Consider the following 6,485-nt stretch of genomic DNA (forward strand, 5'->3'; position numbering starts at 1 on the left):
ATGAGTTCTTTACATATTTTGGATATTACCCCTTCTTAGATGTATAATTAGCAAATATTGTTTCCCCTTTAGTAGGTTGCTTTTTCATTTTGTTGACGGTTTCTTTTGCTGTACAGGAGCTTTTAAGTTTGGTTTAGTCCCCCTTACTTATTTTTACTTTTACTTCTTTTGCTTTTGGGGTCAAATTTCAAAAAATCATCACCAAACTTCTTCTACGAGTTTTAGGGTTTCAGTTCTTACATTTGAACCTTTAAAGTTTCATTCCTTTGCATGTGGCTGTCCAAATTATCCCAGCACTATTTATTGAAGAGACTGTCTCTTCCCTTTTGTCTATTCATGACTTCTTTGTCATAAATTATTTGACCATATATTCATGAGTTATTTCTGGGCTCTCTATTCTGTTCCATTACCTATGTGTCTGTTTTTATGCCAGCACCATATTATTTTAATTATTATAGTTGTAATATAGTTTGAAACAGGATGCATGATGCCTATAGCTTCGTTGTTCTATCTCAAGAATTTTTTGGCTATTTGGGGTCTTTAATGGTTCCACAAAACTTTTAGGATTGTCCTATTTCTGTGAAAATATCATTGGAATTTTGATGGGGATTACACTGAATCTATAGATTGCTTTGGGTAGTATGGACAGTTTAACAAAATTGATTCTTCCTGTCCATGTGCATGGGATATCTTTTCCATTTATCTGTTTCTTCTTCAATTTCTTTCATTAGTATCTTATAGTTTTTAACATACATATAGGTCTTTTACATCCTTGGTTAAATTTATTCTTACGTGTTTTATTGAATTTGATGCAATTGCAAATGGGACTCTTTACTTAATTTCTCACTCTGATAGATCATTATTAATGTTTAGAAATGCAACACATTTTGTTTATTGATTTTGTACTCGACAACTTTACTGAATTTGTTTATTAGTTCTAGTAGTTTTTCTGATGGAGTCTTTAGGATTTTATGTATAGAATATCATGTCATATGTAAACAGTGACAATTTTGCTTCTTCCTTTCCTATTTGGATGCCTTTTATTTCTTTTTCTTAGCTTATTGCTCTGGGTAGAATTCTATATTGTGTTGAATGAAAGTGGGAAGAGTAGTTATCCTTGCCTTGCTCCTGATATTGGATGGAAAGTTTACAGCTTTCTAGACTACTCATCCAGCAATAGCAGAATATACATTCTTCTCAATTCACATAGGAATTTGCCTACATAGAAAATATTCTAAGCTATAAAAAACTCACATCAATAAATTGAAAATAATATAAATCATACAGAATCTACTCTTGGATCACAATGGAATTCTAAACAGAAATAAATAACAGAAAGATAACTGGGAAACCACAAAATACATGCAGACCAAACAACATACTTCTAAATAACACATGGGTCAAAGAAAAAATCTCAAGAGAAATTTAAAAATATTTTGAACTAGATGCAAATGCAAATGCAAATGATCAAAATTTGCAGGATGCTTTGAAAGCAGTGCTTAGAAGGAAAATAATAGCATAATTACTGTGTCTTTTCAGACCCCCCAAGAAAATGCATTAACTGTTTCTGCAGAAGCCTGGACTCAAGGTCAACTGACACATTCCAGTCTATGAATAAGCAAAGCCCTGAATTTCTGACACAAAATAAGGAGTACAAGACCCCCTTATATTTACACTGGCTCTCAGACCATGCCCAGAGCCCCTTCTTCTTGTCCTAAGATAAAATCCTGAGATCAGGAGCTCACTTTTGCCTGTTTCTGATGTTAAGTCTCCACTCTAAAGTAAAAACACAATGTATGCTACATATATGTATGCTCAGTGCACATGTTCCATCTTTCTTCATAAATAGGCATAAATTTCTCTGTCCTTTTCATCAATTTGTATGTAATCTCCTACCCTGAATTTCCTTTTGAAAACTCCACCCCTTAACTTAGAATCTTGGAAATGGTCTTTGGACATCAGTCTGCCATCTCCCCAGGTTGCCAGCCTCCTGAATAAAGCAAATTTTATGTTCCAACACTTGTCTCTTGAGTTGGCTTTCAAGTGGCAAGCAGTCAAACTTGGGTTTCAGTAACATTAGCATGGTCAAAATCTGGAACACTGACAACAGCAAATGCTGGCAAGGAGGTGGAGCAAGAAGAAGTCCCATTCACTGATGGTGAGAATGCCAAATGGTATAGCCACTTTGGAAAACAACTTAGCAGGGTCTTACAAAACCAAATTATTGTCTTACTTGGTGATTTAGCAATTGTGCTCCTTGGTATTTACCAAAGAACTGAAAACATATCCACAAACAACCTGCCATGAATGCTTATGCAAGCTTTATTCATAACTGTCAAAGCTTAGAAGCAAAAAGTTGTCCTTTAGAAGTGAGTGGGTAGATAAATAAACTGTGGTACATCCAGATGATGGAATATTATACAGTACTTAAAAGAAAGAACTATCAAGTCATGAAAATAAAGATATAGAGGGAACTTAAATGCAATATTACTAAGTGAAAGACAGCAATATGAAAAGCCAGTTGTACGGTATGATTCCAACTATATGACATTCTGGAAAAGGCAAAACTATGAAGATAGTAAAAATACCAGTGATTGTCAGGAGATGGGGCAAAGGCGGGATAAACAGCACAGAAGACGTTTAGGGCAGTGATACTATTCTGTATGATATTATAATGATGGATCTATGTCATTTAACACTTGCAAAAACCCATTAGAATGTACATTAGGAGTGAGCCCTAATGTAAACCGTGGACTCCAGGGGTTAATGACGTGTCAGTGCAGGTTCATTAGTGCCACTGTGGCATGAGATGCTGATAGTGGGGGAGGTTGTAACTGGGTGAAGATGGGTCAGTTCTTTGTACCTCCTGCACACTTTTGCTATGAACCTAAAACTGCTCTAAACAAGGCTTATTATTTTTATTTTTTAAAAGATTTTATTTATGTATTTGATAGCGAGAGACAGAGCAAGAGAGGGAATACAAGCAGGGGCAGTGGGAGAGGAAGAAACAGGCTCTCTGCTGAGCAGGGAGCCCGATATGGGGCTCAATCGCAGGACCCCAGGATTATAACCTGAGCTGAAGGCAGAAGCTTAATGACTGAGCCACCCAGGTGTCCCAGCTTATTATTTTGATTTTTAATCCAGCAATTTTATCAGAATATATCTTCATATTGGCTATTTCTAGGTAGAGGTCTTCACATATATGTGAAGTGATAGTTTGTCAATAATGTAATTTCAAATCTGTTTTTTCTCCCTTCCTTCTTTCTTTCCTCCCTTCCCCTCCAGCCCTCCTACCTTCCCTTCCTCTTCCCCCCTATCCCTTCCCTCCTTCCTTTTACATTTCAAGCAAGGGTTCTTGTTCTCTTGCTTTGGTTTTGTTTTCGGAGATGCCTATCATTTCTAGGGCAATCTTTTTAACTCATCATTGTTATTTATCACTATCTCAATTACTTTTTTATTGCCTCATTTCTTTTTAATTAAAAAAATCCTTTTTATCTTCCATTTCTTAAGACATTATCTTGTTTTTCCTTTCTTTTGTTCTGTTTTTTTCCAGAGTCATCTTAATTGCTTATATTATTATTTATCCTTTCCTGAGTTCAGTACCCTATTTGTGAGTTTTGCTGATTCTTATTCATATTTTCCCCTTCAGGTCCTGTATTTTCCTAATGCCTTTTGGCTCATTTTGAAATAGTGACAATTTTAGTTTGTCTCGTGGGTTTATCTATGTAATATGCTCCCATAGCCTGTGAGGAACTTAGTCAGCTCTGATTCTCATTCTTTTCTTACAATAGCTTTTATTGAGATTTTAAGCTTGACACTTTTTCATTACTCCAAATATGAGTGTGTTTTCTGTTATTATCTTTATCATTTTATGAGAAAGAGATGTAAACTTCCATTTGGTGTATGGTGATTTGAAGCTTTTCTGGATTTTTCTGTGAAAATTTTCTGATCTTTTAGAAGGAAGAAAATTGTTCAGGAAAGCTTTAATAACTTCACAGAGCTCCCGCTTCTGTGCCTTGTTTCCCGGGATTTCCTGGCTATGCTTTCCTTTCCCACTTTTATGCAGATCTTCTCGTGTCTCCTCTCTCTTGTCCTAAACTGCTTAATTTAATTCAACTCCCAGAGGTTTCTGCTCAGTGAGGGACTCCCCTAAAACAGATTCCTGCAGAGTCTATTTTGAGAGTCCTTGGGGGCGGGGCTGTTGTACTTCTTTATTACTTCCTACCCTGGGCCCCCAGCACTCACCCAGTCCGTGGGGTGCCAACCCCTTTTCTTGCCTGTGGCAGCTGCTGTTCTCAAGCTGGCCCATTATGGTTTACAGAGAATCTGTTGACTCCTCAAGGTCACTTCTGCTCTAAGATCCAAAAGAAGCCACCCTTCTTGCTCCCTTCATTTTCTTCTCATATAAACAGTGGTGGTGCAATGCTTGTCTTGTGGTTACTGGCATATTTTGCAGTTCATAAGGAAGAACCTACCTTTGTTATAAATGTTGCCCATGTGTGTTTGGTTTCACTGTATAGTTGCTGTCCATTTTTATGCAGGAATTCAAAGAGACTGAAAAATCTTACAAGGCCCTATGGCATTAGAAAAATATTTGCAGGTCTCTTATGAAGCAATGAAAAACATGCACAACTTGTATATATTAATCAGTCCTTTAGAGTCTAGACAAGAGCCAAATTTGGCCACATTTATCCCATTCCTTGATGGTTCTTCTGCTATTACATCAATTGACTTTATTTTTTTAAAAATATTTTATTTAGTTATTTGACAGACAGAGATCACAAGTAGGCAGAGAGGCAGGCAGAGAGAGAGAGAAGGGAAGCAGACTCCCTGCTTCTCAGAGAGCCCAATGCAGGGCTCTATCCCAGGACCCCGGGATCATGAACTGAGCTGCAGGCAGAGGCTTTAACCCACTGAGCCACCCAGGCGCCCCTATCAATTGACTTTAATAGGGAAGAAATATCATGAGATTTTTAACATATGGATCTCCCAAATGACTTTTTTTTTTAATTTAGGAAAAGAAAAAGTGTTTAAGCACTAAGTTGAAAAATTAAAGGTGTATAAACAAAACCATAATCATTTTGGATGAAGTATGGGTTAGACACAAAATGGAGGTTGCAAAACATGAATTACTCAAGAAAACATCTCAGATGAAAAGACATTTTCATTGTAACCCCCATAAGCAGCAGTTCATGTTTCAACATCTAATGGTCTGAGGACACATCCACACACTCCAGCCATGAGTAACTTCCCTTCCTCTGAAGTGCCAGCTCTTTGCGTCTGGTATTTCGGTAGGTTAATAAACACCAGTGATTACAGTTTTATTTAATTTTCCATTAATCAGGTATTCCAATGCACAAAGTATGTTGAAATTACAGAGCCTTTATCTGGTAGCGTTTTTTTCCTAAAATGCTTGCCAGAAACAAGCCCAGAAAAACTCTTAGGCAGCACGTATTCAATGCTGCTGATGTCGGAATGATGCCATGTGCTGTATAGTACTCTGTGGTTTGCACTGAACTGTCACCTATCATTTGACGTCTTTAATTCCCATTCAAGACAGCAGTGAATTAGGTATTTTACAGATGAGGAAGTTGAGACTCAGAGGTCTAGGATTTGTTTAAGCTTCCTGGTTCTGTGGGTTTTGCCGTTTCTACTATTCCATAGTTTTGAGTAAATGAGTATTGTGTAGAAATAATGGAAAAAAAAAATCATTCCTCTTTATGCTGACTTAAGAAAAAATGTGCTTTATGTGTAGGCATCATTTTCATCAATGTATTTATCTCTGCTTATGTTTCTCACATACTTATTTTATCATTTTTAATGATTCTCTCACTAATAAGCATGTCTTCTAAGAAATATATTAAAGGGTTTTCTTCTTGCAGTTAATGTACTATAGAAAGCTAATGATGATTGATCACCTGACATGTGCTAACTACTCTGCTAAGTTTTTTCACAGAACATTTTATTTGACAGTCACACCAACTCTGTTACACTTTTTATAGACTAACCACTCCTTATTTTATAGTTTGAAGAAGTTTAAGTACTTTTCCAAGGTCACATAATTTATTAGGTGGAGAGGCAGAATTCAAAACTGTATCTGAGTTCAAATTAATGTGGCTTCATATAAAAAACACTGACCTTACCCCCTCTGTTGGGATGCAATATATGAAATGTATCATACTCCAAATATGTACGAGGCTCTCCTATTACAATTTTTCTTTTTTGGTTTGTTCCTTTTATGACTTGTCGAGGTACATTTTTATCACCTAGGTTTTACAAAACACCCACATCTTCAAACTAGCAAAGATGCTTTGGTCATCATATGAGCTATATAGAATGCTTAAATGTACTACATAGTCAAGTTTTAAGCATTGAATAGCAGCTCATTTCCCTTGATAATGATTTAAAGCATTTATGTTATAAGTAGAGCTCTTTAAGAATATAAGTGGTGCATATTTATATCCCAGCCAGCTTTGAAACATTAC

Source organism: Meles meles, chromosome 13 (genome assembly GCF_922984935.1).
Source record: "Meles meles chromosome 13, mMelMel3.1 paternal haplotype, whole genome shotgun sequence".
Classification (NCBI taxonomy): Eukaryota; Metazoa; Chordata; class Mammalia; order Carnivora; family Mustelidae; genus Meles; species Meles meles.